At 44.5% G+C, this 15,459-nt stretch overlaps 1 pseudogene; it reads left to right on the forward strand.

Annotated features, from left to right (window-relative positions):
* The first annotated feature begins 7,507 nt into the window (after positions 1-7,507).
* On the forward strand, positions 7,508-9,654 carry LOC144254670 (E3 ubiquitin-protein ligase XIAP pseudogene; annotated as a pseudogene).
* The last annotated feature ends 5,805 nt before the right edge of the window (positions 9,655-15,459 follow it).

A 15,459-nucleotide genomic window follows, 5' to 3' on the forward strand; every position in this document is an offset into this window, starting at 1 on the left:
GTGGTTGTAAAGATCCTGTGGGAAAGAAGGGAGCACATTTAATGCACTGTCTAGTAATTAGTTTGCAATTTTCTTTTGTTAATTGAGAGAATAAACAGTTTGTGCAAGCTATGGGCTAATTGATGGAACTCGCTTGCTGTGCAGCTTGATTACCTGCTTGGGTAAGGAGGCCTCATAAGCTTCATGGGTCAGGTTATAGCCTCCTCATTTAGTTGTGACAAAGGCCAAGGCAACCCAGAATGGGCTCAGATATGCTGAATATAAAGAAGATTAGTCCATTCTTCTAAGAAGGTTTGAACAGATTTTTGGAGCAGGGTAGCCATATTGGTATCATTCTTTATGGAAGCAAAAGGCAGTCTAGGATAACCATGGCACAATACGGTTATCAGCCACAACATTAATAGGGTCAAGGAGCTGTTGCAAGACCAGATTTATAGCGGATAATTCTAGTGCTCTGGGAGACCCAGGGGAATAATTATATCGGAAGGTCCTTTTTACCCCAGCATCAGGGTGGAAATAGATTATGCCAATTTTCCTGGAAGAGCTGGCATCTGTGAACACCAAGGGCGCACCAGGAATAGGTTGGCCCAGTATTACTTTGGTTGCTTTAGAAGCACAAGGGAAATGGTTTGAAGGACTTTTAATGGAGGCATATGACAGTCAAGAAACTCAGTGAAATTAGCCATGGCCACTTGAAAGTTAGGGCTAAACATCACCTCTAACCTTGTGAGAAGAGTTATGAGCCTATCAGGTTCTTTTCCCAGCGCTCGTAGTAGAACCTTTCTCAATGAAGTGATCATCTGTGAAATGCCTTCTACTTGACTTTGGACTCTTTTTTTGTGCACCAGAGAAAGAGTGCACCCATGATATGATATTGTCTGGCTCTTGCCAGATGACTTCAGTAGAAAACCCAGAAGTTAGGCATACTTCTTAGGGTCATAGCATTTTATCTTCATGTTGTTTAGGGATGCATTAACCAATTCCAAAGCCTTAAGGGCTTCTGGGTAAAATTCCAGGGGGAATTTAAATGTGGGTCTCTCTTTAGCAAATCAAATAGGGGCCTCATTTGTTAAGTGATCTTTAAAGAAGGCCTAATAAGCCAATTCAGATGTCCCAAGATAGTTTGCATTTGGTTCAAAGTAGACTTCTCAGGGAGAGTGATATAAGGAGCCACTTGCATAACCGCTCCTGACAGGATACAATGTCCTAAAAATTTAAAAGGGAGTTCTTTTTGGATCTTTTCTGGAGCAATAGTTAATCCCAATTCATTGAGGTTTTCAATCAAAGCTGTGAAAGCCTGTTGCAACATAGCCTCTTCTTTTATGTGCTAAGAGTAGGTCATCCACTTAGTGTAACACAACAAGTTTTTATATTGCTCAAGGCCTCTTGGAGCTTGAACAACAAACAATGACAAACAGCGGGGCTGTTTTTCATGCCTTGTGGTAACACTTTCAACTGAAAACTTTGTGGGGGCACCAAGTCTGGTCTGCGTTTGTGTAAACATTTATACATTTTAATTTTTTATATAATATCTGTGTATATTTTATATTGATAAATGACAAAATGTGGTATAAAGTGCATGGATTTTATGCATTCATGACATCTAATTTTTTGTTAAGGTTTTTGAATATTCAGTCACACGTTTTGTCTTTGAGTGTATCAAATGCTTGCCAGTCTCCAAACATGTTAACAATACATTTACTAAAAAAAGGTTTTTGTACAAGTGTACCCTTGTAGTTCAAACCTGTGATGTTCAAGGATGAGCTGCATTTGGTATTTTCCTAAATCCTATCAGATACTTGTTTGGGGGGTGTTCTTTTGTGCCTCTGAGATTTTGACAGCAGCTCAGAAACTTGTGGTGATGAACCCAGCCTAATTCCATCTTAAGATTGGGGGCCATCTCATCACAAAGTCATGAAAAGTTAATTTCCATTTTACTATAAATTACTGAGATTTCTAAACTGGTGTGGAATTCCTGCCCATGCCTTGAACTCACCCATGCCTGACTTTCCTTGACCAGAGAACAACCCTCTCTGAAACCTCAGTGGCGCCTCATAAATTTTGATGTTGGGATCTGAATTTACTCCCTACCTTGAAATACCATGCCATGTAGATCATTAACCTGCTCTCTGCTCTTGTTTTATGTTTACCAGAACCTGTTAGCTGTAAGTTCCCAAGACACCCCCTTTGTAACTTTTTGTACTGTGTAAACCTTCTCTTCCCTGGGAGCTGGGCTGATCTCTAGCCTGGGGTTGGGAGAGACAGTGGCTGATGACCTCTTTGAGTACACAATACAAACTTGCCTTAATTTGATTTAACATTGGAGTAGGTGGTCTTTTCTTTGTGTTGTGGTTCAACAGTGGCTCTGGAAGAAGCAGAGGTTGGAGCTTGGCAGGTGTGCCTTTCCTCTCTGGAATGACAGAGCACCAGGTGTGGATATGGATGAAGATGTCAGGCACGTTCCCTGGGGCAGACCAGCTCTGCCTCTCTACATGTGACATTCATTTACTTAATGTCATTTACACAGGTGCCTCAATTTCCTCTTCTATAAGTTGGGTATAATAATAATAATCATAGTGGAGCCTCCACACCACTGTTTAGGGCTTAGGTGAGTAAATAAACCTGCTCTGTGCTCCTCTAAGCCTGGCTAGGAGTCCATACTCCAGCATCAGCAGGTGCCACTACTGGTGTTGACACCTCTCCTCAGGTGCAGTAGACATGGACAGGACCAGTGGCAGCACCCAGGGCTGCTTCTCCCTCCCAGAGGGAGAAGGGGCCATAGCTGGTATCCTGATATCCCCAGAAGCAAGGTGTTCTGCCCTTTTTATACTTTCTAGGCTTCCTCTGTTCTCCTGCCTCTTACCCTTATCTTTCTCCTTCCAGTTTAAGTTACTAAGCCCAGGAGTGCTGGGTGGGATGGGTCAAAGGTGGGACACAGGTGGGCTGAAGGGGGAAGGGCAGGATGGAGCAGCCCAGGATACATTAACAACCTTATAGCTCCCTGTGTATGGGGGGGACAATTCCTGGGACAGGTTACCTTGGCAACAGGTTGGAGCAGGGGCAGGTTCTTGATAAGGGTGGAAGAAGGGCTCTGAAGGAATTAATATTTCAATCCCTCAGGGGACAGTCTCCAACTTCCCAGACTCAAATTGGCCTCCTTGATCCACCTGACTCAATTTTCCTTTATCTATACTGACTGACTGCCTAATTCTGGCTACAATGTCACCCTGTTGTCAGTCAAAATTCAAGAGACAGACTTGGGCTGGTCTTTCTGGAGACTTCTCTGAGACCCCAATAAAACTGGAGTGCAGGAGTGGTACACTCTCCCTCTCCTCTCTGAGTGGACTGACTCTCACTTGAGAGTGTCCCCTTTTCCTTTTCCCTATCCCTTCAGTAAACTCATGCGTGTTACTCTGAGCAACATGTCTGAAACCTTTCTGATGTGATCATAGAATCAGGGGTTGAAGAGAGACTTTGCTGTGCCTCCATCTCCCTGAAGGCCCCACATCTTCATGTTGAACCTACAGGTGTAACACCTTCATCCCCAAACTTGGTCATTGTCCCTGATGTCTGATTTAACATTCTGAATTCATCAAGACTTTCACATGTGACATTGATTTGGGGGGTCATTTAACTCTTGAAGCATGATGATTTTGCAAATGTGTTTTGTTTGTGAGCACACCTGGTGTTTGATAGGTTCCTGCCTGGTGCTCCCTGTTCATCTCACCTCTGTGCTTGTGAGAATTTGATGTGACTGGCATCCTTCCCACTGTATCCACTTGGTGCTTAAAAAATTATGGTGAGAGGGCTGGGGATGTGGCTCAAGCTGTAGCACGCTCACCTGGCATGCTTGCGGCCCGGGTTCAATTCTCATCACCACATACAAACAAAGATGTTGTGTCCACCGAAAACTAAAAAAATAAATATTAAAAAAAATTCTCTCTCTCTCTCTCTCTCTCTCTCTTTAAAAAAAAAAAAAGTTATGGTGAGAAACTGATGTAACTCCATTTTTGAAAAAAGCTTCTACCTCAAAGCCTATCCAAGGAAGGGGGCGTGACCCTTGTCCTTGGAAAAACTCACAGAGCACTCCTAGGCACATAGCCACCCTGCTGAGATGTTTATCTGCAAATAACAGGACAGATCTGCCACACCAGGTGTCCCTGACTCAGTTAGGCTAGGTGAGGACCCACAGCAACCCCCTAGCAACCACCAATCAGCATGAGACAGGGAAAATACCTGGGATGCCAGATGATCCCCCAGTAGTTTATGGTGGTTGATAACATGCTGGGAAACCATGTAGTTTGGCACGTACAACCCTCATGGCTTAAACCAATCAGTTCAAAGGAATCCCCTTCTTGTACCAACCAATTACCCTTACCCAACTTGTTCCTGCTAGTGAATGTGCTAATCAATGTTAAGAGTTGTTTGATTTTCCCACAGTATGGAATGATTTGCTGTGTAATGTTGTGACGCATAGAGTATCCCCCAAAAACCTATACAATCTCACTGAACAAAGGACCAGGACTCACTCCCTGGGACCACCACTGTGTCTGAACGGTTGTGAGTCCAGGCTCAAGCTCGCAATAAAGACTCAGATTCTGCTCCTGGAGGTCTATTGGGGTCCCAGGAATCTGTCATTACAATAGTTACATCATTTAACAGGAGAAGAGAACCAGGATTTACCCAGGGCCTCTCTGACTCCAATTCCCAAGGTTCCTACTGCACAGCCAACTTTTAAGATAAAAAAGTCCTCTAGCCTTTGATAGGTAGAGATTCTCCCCATTCTCCTCCATTTGCTATGCACACAGATCCCCTGAGAGCTGGGAGGCACACTCTTGATTCAGGGGGTTCTGGGAGGGCTGAGGGTCTACGCTTCCCTTATCCCTTAGGTGACACTCATTCCTGGGACTCAGGTCGTATTTTGAGGACCTAGGGGCAGGTCACCTTTGCCCTGAGGGCAGACATCTCTAGGGAAGAGCCAAGACTGAAGGGAAATCAAGAAAGGAGAGATGGGCAAGCAAGAAATGAAAGATGACGGAGACCAGACATACATATACACAAGAGTTTATTTGTCACAGCTGACAAATAAAGACCATCTCTCTATAGAGTAGAGAGGAAAAACAGGCTTGGGTTTCGGGACTTTTATGGGGCAGGCTCAGGAATCAGAGCCAGGCAGTCCTAATGCGCACCCTCAGAAATGCCTTCTTGGGCAGGGAAAGAGAAATCTTTTCCTTAAAATGGCAGATGTCACTTAAGATGGCCGTCCAGATGCTAAACAAGGACCTTATAGCTTGGTTTAGCTTCTGCTGAGTGCCAGGCCCACAGATCTTTCCAGGATTAATGGGGCAGAACTGTTGTGAAGGCCTCAGGTATATCCTGGCATCTAGAATGGTTATTTCCAAGGAAAAGTTAGAGGACATCCTAGGGGGGCTGGAGATATAGCTCAGTTGGTAGAGTACTTCCTTGCAGGCACAAAGCCTGGGGTTCAATCCCCAGCACCAAGGGAAAAAAAAGAAAAAGAAGATATTCTAGGGAGGTAACCCCTTTCCCTTCACCTCTCCTGAGTTTACTCACAGTATGTTTTCTTGTCACAGTATTGGATGTCAAACCCTCCTGGAGACAAGAGAGGCGGGTCACATCCAAAACAAGACTTATCAGTGATCTCCCAGACACCACAGCCATAAAACTTTGTCTGCAGACAGCTGAAGAATTCAGGAGGCTCCAGGAACAGTCCCGCCACTAGGAATCTTGAAGCAGGTGATAAGGGAGGGCAATAAATCTCCCTGGGCTCAACTAGAGTCCAGCACCTCTGAGCACCACTGGTGCTATTAGAAGTCACCTATGGTGGCTTCTTCTCATCTCTGAAGCCCCTTCCTCCAGCCCAGGGCATATAATCTTGAAGCTTCCTTCCCTCCTTCTTTCCTCCCTGTCTTCCTTCTCAGCACTGGAGATTGAAGCCGTGGTTGTTCTACCACTGAGCTACACCCCCAGAGTTTTCATTTTATTTTGAGAAAAGGTCTCACTAAGTCACCCAGGCTGGTTTTGAACTTCCAATCCTCCTTCCTCAGCCTCCTGAGCACTCAACAAGCCTCAGCACCTGGCTGCTCTCTCCGATTCTTTGGTTTTTCTACCTGCAGAACGTTTTATCTCATCCCCTCTCCCTCCGTGTTTTGCTTCCGGATCAATTTGTCCATCTTTCTGGGTCTGCCTTTTCTCTGTTACATTCTGGGTCTTGAAAATAGATTTTTAAGAAAACCAATTTAGAAACAAATAAAAAGTAAATCCAAGGTGGCAGGTCAACTAAATACCAAGTTGCCCTTATTCCGATTTATTTTTTAAACCTTGAATTGTTTTGTTGTTGCTATGAAAACATAGCTCCCCTTCTTCTCAGGAAGACCATCCTCAGGCTTCATGCTGCTTCTGGCAAGTCCCTTCGAACTGGGTAGCCAGAGTAGTCCTACCGCTGATTCCAAATGCAACTACTGAGGGAGAAGGAGCGGTTAGTGAGCAGAGGCTCCTAAATCCTGCCCTAAGTAGACGAGGGATCAAGAGAAGGAGACCGCTGAAGGAAGGTCGCTCTCCCGCTCTGGGGCGCGGGGTGGGGGGTGGGGGGTGGGGGTGGGGTGGGGGTGGTGGTGGTGGAAAGGATTGTAACCGCTCTATCCCAAAGGATAGGGATACTGACGCCAAGGCAGCAGTGCTGGGTCTGGAGGAGGTGGGAGGGGACCCTTGAACCACCACACCTCCTGACGGAACAGTAGCAGCCCCGGAACTGCGCAGCCTCAGGGAATCCCAACCTCCACTCCCCCGGGCCGCGAGCTTGGGGTCAGCGTGCAGCAAGCGCAAGCCGCGGTCCCTTCCCCACCCCCAGAGTAAGAAAAGAAATCCTGCTTCACTGGCCGAAATGGGAAGCCTTGCCAAATGGGGTAGCCTGCTGTTGGGAGCCGAGAGCCTCAGCCCTTCTGCATGTCAGCGCAGAACCGCTAAGTGAAGAGCAAACAGCAGCCGCGCCCTGCCCGCTGCCCTGCGGACGTCCCCTTGGCCACGGGTCTGGGGCAGATGCGGCAGCTGTGTACCCTCTGATCCCTGCGCAGGGACGGGCTCGACGCTCTTCACCCGGGCGCAGCCCGCTTCCGCCCGCTCCTGGGGGTGGACCGCCTCTCTGGGAGGGAATAGGTGGGAAAAACCTGTTTTCAAGAGAAAATGACCAGTTTTGAGAGACCTAAGCCTGTATACCTGCAGACACCAGTAAGCTCGAAGAATCTGAAGGAGAAGTAACAATTTCCCCCAGAAGTGGTTCTGTTCCAGCATCCGCACAGGCAAGAGCGGTTCTGTGTGTACTAGTGAAGGAGAGCGTGCCCTGAAGTGCTACGGTCATCAGAAAGCAGGAGATCCACGGCAGTATGAGCCCTCGGCAGGTGGAGACTCAGGCAGTGTCCCCAAATTGCAGATCTATGGACGGATTAAAAAAACAATCTTTTTTAAAATAGTGCCACATTAACCTACAAATCCTGGTGTCCCAAATGGTCAGTATGAAGTCCAAAAGTACCTGGAAGTTGAAATTGTTTTGCTTTAAATGGGGGATTGGAGACTCCTGCACTCTTGAGAAGTGGACAGCTTGTAGATGAATCAGACACCGGTGCCTGAGGAACTCCACCATGGGTAGCCAAGACTAGCTAAAGTCGTTTCAGAACTGGCCAGACCATGTCCACGGCCCCAGAGAGCTAGCTGGCCCTAACTACTGCTCTGTTCTGGGCCACAACACTGGAAGTGAGTTGGTGTGAATTCTGATAGGAATTTTATAAATTCAACAAATCCTCCAACAAATCCAGCCGTGGCAGAGAATGAAGCAGGGTCTCTTTCTGGGATGTGAGTCTATTCAAGCAGCAGCCACCAAGAGCTGGATTTTTATGCTTCAGTGAAGGCGATGGAGTAAAGTGCTTCACTGTGGAGGAGGGCTGCTGGTCGCAAACCCAGTGAGGACCCTTGGGAACAGCATGCAAACTGGGGGCCGGGACATAAATGTTTGTTAGAGGAGAAGGGAAAATATATATAAATGATATTCATTTAACCCATTCAATTGAAGTCTGGTTTAAACGGCTGAAAAAAATACCATCACTAACTGAAAGAATCCATTAGACTTACTGCCTTTCAAAATCCTATGGTTAAAGAAGTTATATGTTTGGGATTCAGTTTGAGGACATTAAGAAAGAACTGGACAAAATAATTCAGATATCTGGGAGCAACTATAAGCCATCGAAAGTTGGGGTCTGCACATCTAGTGAGTTCTCAGAATGGCAGAACCCAAGATGGGTCAAATCATACTTCACTGCAGACGGATGAGAACCACAGGGCAGCAAGTTCCCCTGCAAGAGCAGCTTTGCAAAATCATGGATAGAGACATCTTGTCACTTTGTAATCAATGTGCTGAAGCAGTGGACAAATATCCTATATGCTACACAACTCCTGCCTTTCAAGTAAAACATTTTTGTCTTAATGTAACTCCACGGTGGGCATGTTGTGTTCACACAATCCACTGAATACACAGTGTGAAGTACTCAGCATTGAATGCCATTAGCATTTGCTAAACAAGTAGCAAAAAATAGGAAATGGCAGTGTTTTGATCTGAATTTATGGATTAAAATCTGAATTTATGGATTTTAGGGGTACTAGGTATATTATTTGTCCAATTTTCTATTGTTATCCAATTGAAATCCTAGACTAAGGGCATCCTATTATATCTGATCACAATGTGTACGTGTAGCACAGACTTTTTTTTTTTTCATTCTTTTAGATAGGCTTGACAGAGCGTTTGTTTTGTATGAAAAATGAGTGAACTATCATCCCATGCTGGTGAAAAAATAGAAATTATTTTTAAATGTGTTTTAAGATTCTGTCCATTTTTTAGAATTATAAGCACATACTTGTGTGAATGATTTTTAAAAAGGGATATTGGCGTTTTTTAAAAAGTTATTTAATAAGACTACCATGCAGCCGACATGTGTTAACATGGTAAAGCATCAAGTATATAGTAAGTGTGACACCAAGCGCCAAAACCCAGGTGAAAGACGGGCCAGATCAACCTGCTTTGCATCTATGTAGAACAGAAGACCTGGAGGGGATGCATACCCAACCCAGTGGGTTTCTCTTGATGGGGGAGGGCCACAGAGGGGGTTCCCAGGGTCTTCCTCTTTCATTTAGTTCATTTTGTTCTCTTTGGATTTCTTATGTGTCACTTTCGTAGTCAGAATTCTTAGTATCTTACTGACTTCCAGGCTTAGGTGGGGTGGGGGTGGGCTCAATGGTAGAATGTGAGGCCCAGGGTTCAATCCCCAGCACCATCAAATATACAAAAGCTCAGTCATGTTCAAAGCTAGTTTTTGCTGAGCTTAAGTTTTTCCAATCTAAGAAGTCAGCACTTTTGATCGATGATGTGAAATTTGAATATTTTTCTTGGTATTCCTGCTTTGAGGAAGAGAAACATTTCCGAGTAGTAGTTTTCTGGTAGACTAAGTCTTATTACCCTTTTTAAAAATAAATGTTTGATTTTGTAAAGTGAATTATTTTTTAAAGGAAGAGTGGAAAGGACAGTGGCTGACCCGGGAAGAAGGTGGGATGAAGCATGAGGCTGAGGAAGGAGGTGTGGCCCTCTGAACTCCGGGCCTAGCTCTTCCACCCGATCCTGGTTCTTGGAAGTTCCTCTTTCTTGGCACCCCTACCTCCCAACCGAGCTGGAATCATCAACTATTTTACTCACATTGTGCTGACCACCAGCCACCTGCCTGGTAAAAGCCACTGCCCAGGCCTCAGTTCCTCAACTGCAACGCACAGCCATCACCCCTTGTCCCTGCGCTGCCTGCAGGAGCGAACATCCCTCACCAACCTGGACTTGCTCTGCAATCTCATGCAGGACCCCAGTCCTGTCAACCCTGCCACCTGGATAATTTAATGCTTAGTTATCCTGAGAGGCCCCAGGTGCAGCCACCTTGGGCAGACAGGGGAGAGGAGTGCGTAGTCTGTGCCTACAGGAGCTATCACAGTGCACACAGTGCTTTCCCTGTGGTTTACTCAGTCCTGACCGAAACCCTGAAAGGTATGCATAATTATCCCCAAGTTACAGATGAGTCACCTGGGGTCCATAAAATTATCTTATCTGTTCAGTTGGAATGCTGGGATATGAGCCTAGGTCTACCTCACTCCAAATCTATTGTTTTTGTTTTCTCTTTATATCATACTCTGAAAGTGTCCTTGGTCCACCAAACAGAAAACAAACAAAAAAAAAAAAAAAAAAAGAGAGAGAGAACTGACTTTAAACAACTAAAAAGGAACACTCAGCAACCCACCCTCCACAGCCAGGTAGAGCGGCCTGAAACAGTGCAAATGAGTGCTGCTGGTGGTCAGTGTAAGCATGACGGACCCGGCTGCAGCAGAGAGTTCTTAGTTCCCAAGTCTGTCATCATGGCCGCTGCCATTCAGGGCCTTCCACCCAAAGAGCTGCAGAAAAAAATAACTATGGGAAGGTGGGTCTTTCTATTGTGTAGTATGCATTTCCATGGCTCAAGTATAAGTTCAATAAAACTGTCTTCTAGTTTCTCTCTCAGAGTCAGGTAATTTTAGTATTGGCAAGACCTCTGATATCATCTAACCTCATTTCATAAGTGAAAAAAAATGGGGCACACAAGGAAGCTGAAAATCACATCGCTGGTCGCAGGGCTCCACAGATTCCTGTGATTCATGCTCAAGCCTCTCTTCACACCTGCACCACAGCAAAAGCACTGCCTCAGCATTCAGAAAGCAAAGCAACACTGAGTGCTGGCTGCAAGAAGTACACTGGCACTTGAATGTGGTTTATTCTCCACTGAACTGAATATAAACAGAGCCCTGATGTTTTATAGCATTCTTCCACTGCAAACCTTCATGTAAAACTGAATATGATCTCCAGTAATAAAATACCAAACTTAGTCGACTCTCAATTTGCCAAGAAAAACTACCCAGTTGTACACCAGGTGGCCACTTCCAAATGTAAATTTCTAGAATTTCTGGTTAATGAGGTACCACAAGATATTTCCCAAACTAAAATCCATCCATTTCCAAACTCCCTCTATTAAAAACATATAATATTCTTATTCCTGTTATCGCAGTACTAGAGATTGAACCTAGAGCCTTGCTCATGCTAAGGGTTTTTTTTTTTTGTTTGTTTGTTTTTGGTTTTTGAGAGAGGGTCTCACTAAGTTGCTGAGGCTGGCCTCCAACCTGTGATCCTCTTGCCTCATACTTGCAAATATTGGGGATTGTGGGTGTGCATCCCCTTAACCAGGTTAACCTGCTTTTTTTTTGGTCTTGTTTCAACTTCTCTGGGTACCAGCACCATCTTCTCACTCACTCCAATTCCCCTATCTGTTTGGGTGGTTCCAGTGTCTTCTCACCCATTTTCATTTCCATTCAAATTCTGTTAAACACTTTGCTTTTAAGGTAGCAGAGGGTTATTTCTTGAAAAGACAACATTCAGAAAGAGAGCAGTTCTTGATTCCCTTGCTAGATGTCAGAGAGCTATGTAATTGTGAGGTTTTAACATGTGGCCATTTCCAAATGTAAATTTAAAAAAAATAATAATAATTTTCAGAAACTTCTCAAAGTAGACAGTGATCAGAAATTCCAACATGTCCTGAATTAAGGTTCTCTTTGAATTTCCTCCCCATGAAAACTACATTTGTAGGGGAAGGATGCTGTGTCACCCAGTTCTGGGCCTAACCCCTTTTGTACCCAGAGCCTCCACCCCAACCCTCCTTCACCTAACAGCACAAACAAATCTACCTATCAACAGACTCAAACATAGTGTTTCCTGTGGGATCTGGGAGCAGACATTTCCGGCAAACATTTTCCTCATCTCCTGGAAATGCTAGGAGCCCCATTTCCCCTTCTGCAAATACAGTCCTACTCTTACAGATGAGGAAGTGGCCATGGGTGCTCTGAGTCCCCTGTCCAGCAGTATATACTTCTATGTCCTCACCTCTACTTTCTTATCACCCAAGGTCCTCAGGAAAAGGAGGGTTCAAAGGATAGTTAAATCTGGAAAATATTCATTCACACAGTAAAGGCACGAGCTAAAACGAGGCTCACAATCTTCCTTGCCTCAAAACAGCTTCTCTTCTGAAGCTTCGCATCTCATCTTCCTATCTGTCATTCATATCTGAAATCTCCCCTCTCCCTGACTGCTACCAAGTTCTGATGCCTCTCACCTCCAAAGTGCCCCTTCTGCCTTCCCCTTTGTTTCCAGTGCCACTGCTCCATCCTACTGTTGGCTCATGGTGCATCTTCTCAAAGCACATCCCACATGGTGCATCTTCTCAAACCACAGCTGCATCACCACAACCTCATGAATAGTGCCTAGAATTGAGTTTAAAAATGCTTCCCCCTCTTCACTTAATCACACCACTCTCTGATAAAGAACAGGCGATACTTCCCTCCTGCTCAGGATGCAAGTCAGCATAGGACTTAGCGCCTATGCTAAGCACTGTTCTGTCTCTGGACCTCTGCTAATCTGTTCCAGCCTCTCAGATCCTTTCCACCATCATCAGCTGCAAAATGCAGCCAGTCCAAGGCTCAGCTCAGACAAGGCCTTTCATGACCCCTGTGGCCAGTCATCAACCTACTCCTGTTTCCCTGTACCACTTCAAAATTTCTTACAGCATTTACTATGTGCTGTTCCAATTGATAGCCCTCACTATACACATCTCATCAGCCCTATTACACTACACATTCCTGGACTACAGGACAGTCCTTCATTCACTCACCAAGATCCACTTGCATTTACCCAACACCTACTGAATGTTAGGCTCTGCCTAGATACTGGGGACCTGGCAGAAAATGAAATATAAGAGGTCACCTATCTTACAAAACTACCATTCATGGGGCGGTAGGGGTGGCAGATAAGGAAACAAATAAATAAAGGACTGACTATGAGAGGTACTAGGATAGACATAAGTGAGGAGTTTGGCTGGAGACTCTAAAAGGGCAGAGGCATTGTAGGTGGGCTCTGAATAGCAGTGTGGGCAGCAGGAAGAGCTGGGCTATAGCCTAAGACAGGACAAGGATAACACACTCCAGGGGACAAGAGAGGGTGCTGGCTTGGCTACAGTGTCAGAAGCAAGAGTGTGAGAAGCAGTTGAGAGTTAGGCACAGGCCAGAATCTGCAGGCCATATAGGACATGGTAAGGAGTTTACATCAGATGGTGGGAATGTAAAACAGGACAAATGTCTGGAAGGCAAAGTAGCAATAAAGATCAAAAAACCCTAAAACTCCACAGGCCCTTTCAACCACTTCCAGGAATACATCCAATGAAACAGAGACAAGTGTGGGCAGCTGTAGTGCAAGGAAATTGTGTAGGATTATGACATCGGTGAGAACTGAGAAGAGACCAGCTATCCAAGTGAAGACTAGTTAAGTGCATTTGGGCACATCGATATAATGGCACGTAATGCAGTCTTTAAAAATAACCTTATAATTAATAACATGAGAACTCTTTACAAAGGCTACAAAGCAATATATAAAAGGAAATAAATTATATTAAGCAAAACTACGGGCATGAAGAAAAAAGATGAGTGAGAGACAATGATTACAATATGTTTTTTCTAGCTAGTAAAAATAAGGAATACTTTTTTTTTGTCAAACTATAGTTAATAAATGTGATATTTTTGTAATAAGAAAAAAATATTCAAAAAAACTTGTGAGTTAAGAAGAAAGTATAGAAGGAAGAATATCCTAGGATATCATAAAAAATAATCAGAGGCTGCTGTTCAAGAGACAGTCTGGGCAATCTTCTCTCCTTTCAGGGAATCTTCAAAGCAAAACAGAAAAACAAACCATAAAAACTCCCCAGAACTTAGGGAGGGCAGGAAGTGTGTCATTCCCTCCTCTGATCCCTCTGACTCAGCACTGATGGTGGGGCCTCTGATCCCTCTGACTCAGCACTGATGGTGGGGCCTCTGATCCTAGTTGTGAAGTTAGAGATAGGAGTTCTGAGAGGACTGAGACTTGGAACCTCACCCAGAAGCTCACAGCCCTGAGGGCGAAGCTTTAAATGTCAGACCTGGATCCTTTCAAGGAAAAAAAAAAAAAAAAAAACTTGCCTACCCCTGTTCTTTTTAGATTCATCACAACAGAGACCAGCATTCTCACCTTCATTGTTACAAGTAAAACATGATTAAGTTCTTGTTTATTTCTTACAAATGAGATTTACTGCACAAGACTCAAACACTTTGGTTTCAAGCCTTCTTCCCAAACAGGTTTGAAAATTCAGTAAACAGTTCAGACAAGTCGCGGCAAGTTCTAGGTATTCTGATCCTGGCTGAGACAAGCACAAGTTGAAAAATCTTCCCAGAGGCCCATTCAGCCAAGGTATCTCTGGCTCTCCACTGGGAAACACAGGTGATTTGATTCCTAAATGCCATTTTCCCCAGCAGCTTCCTAAACTCAATCTCTGATGGCCAAAGGACACACATTGAAAATGATTTGCTGACAGAATCCCATGTACTTCCTTTAGTTCCATTTTGAATAACCCTCTGGAAAATAGAGAGCCAAGGGAAACATATACACAGAGCTATAAAACCAAATACAAAGTTTTAACTCTGGATCCTCTGCATTTTAAGGCAAATTAAATTAGAATTTGAGGACACTGATAACGACAATCCAGGGCCACTCACTGCCTTCCCACATTCATTCAACCAATATTTACTAAGGCTTTGGCGTGACCTGTGCTAGACTTTAGGATAAATGATCAACAAGAGAGCCAGAGATGGTACATGTATACACTAGGAGTGGGTTAAGAGAAGCAAATAGTTCTAAGAAACTCCAAGTAGTATAGACAATTTGAGAAAAGGTGACTTGAGATCTTATAAGGCCTATCAAAAGGGTTGGGACTTAATTAAAACCCCAAAAGAGGCATCATAAACAGGGCCATGATACAATCAGATGAACATTTATGAAAACCAAGCAGCATAGGAAGTCAGGCTGCAGACTACGGGCTCTCTCGTAAAATAGCTATAGAACCAGCACGCTGCTTGCCACAACCACTGCCGCTAGTGAAGACCAGCCACAGCCCTGGTCCCTTATCTAGAGCAGGTAACTATGATAGCAAGTAGTTACCTGCTCTAGATAAGGGCTGTGGCTGGTCTTCACCAGCATCAGTGGTTGTGGCAAGCAGCGTGCTGGTTCTACAGCTATTTCACCTGCCTTCCAGGTTCCCAAATAGTCATCTGGATCACTTGCTGAGGGGAAAACCAGAAGAGAAGGTGAGTTCAATTTTCTTCACATGGAATTTGAGTTGCCCGTGAAGGGGTGGTTAACACCTTCTGGAAACATAAATTTAAACTCAGATAAGAGCCTGGACTTGAAATATACATGCAGGAGGAAGTCAGTGGCATTTAGAGAATGTGAAATTTTAGATACAAATAGGATTA

This window comes from Urocitellus parryii, chromosome 1 (genome assembly GCF_045843805.1).
Source record: "Urocitellus parryii isolate mUroPar1 chromosome 1, mUroPar1.hap1, whole genome shotgun sequence".
In the NCBI taxonomy this organism is placed as follows: domain Eukaryota; kingdom Metazoa; phylum Chordata; class Mammalia; order Rodentia; family Sciuridae; genus Urocitellus; species Urocitellus parryii.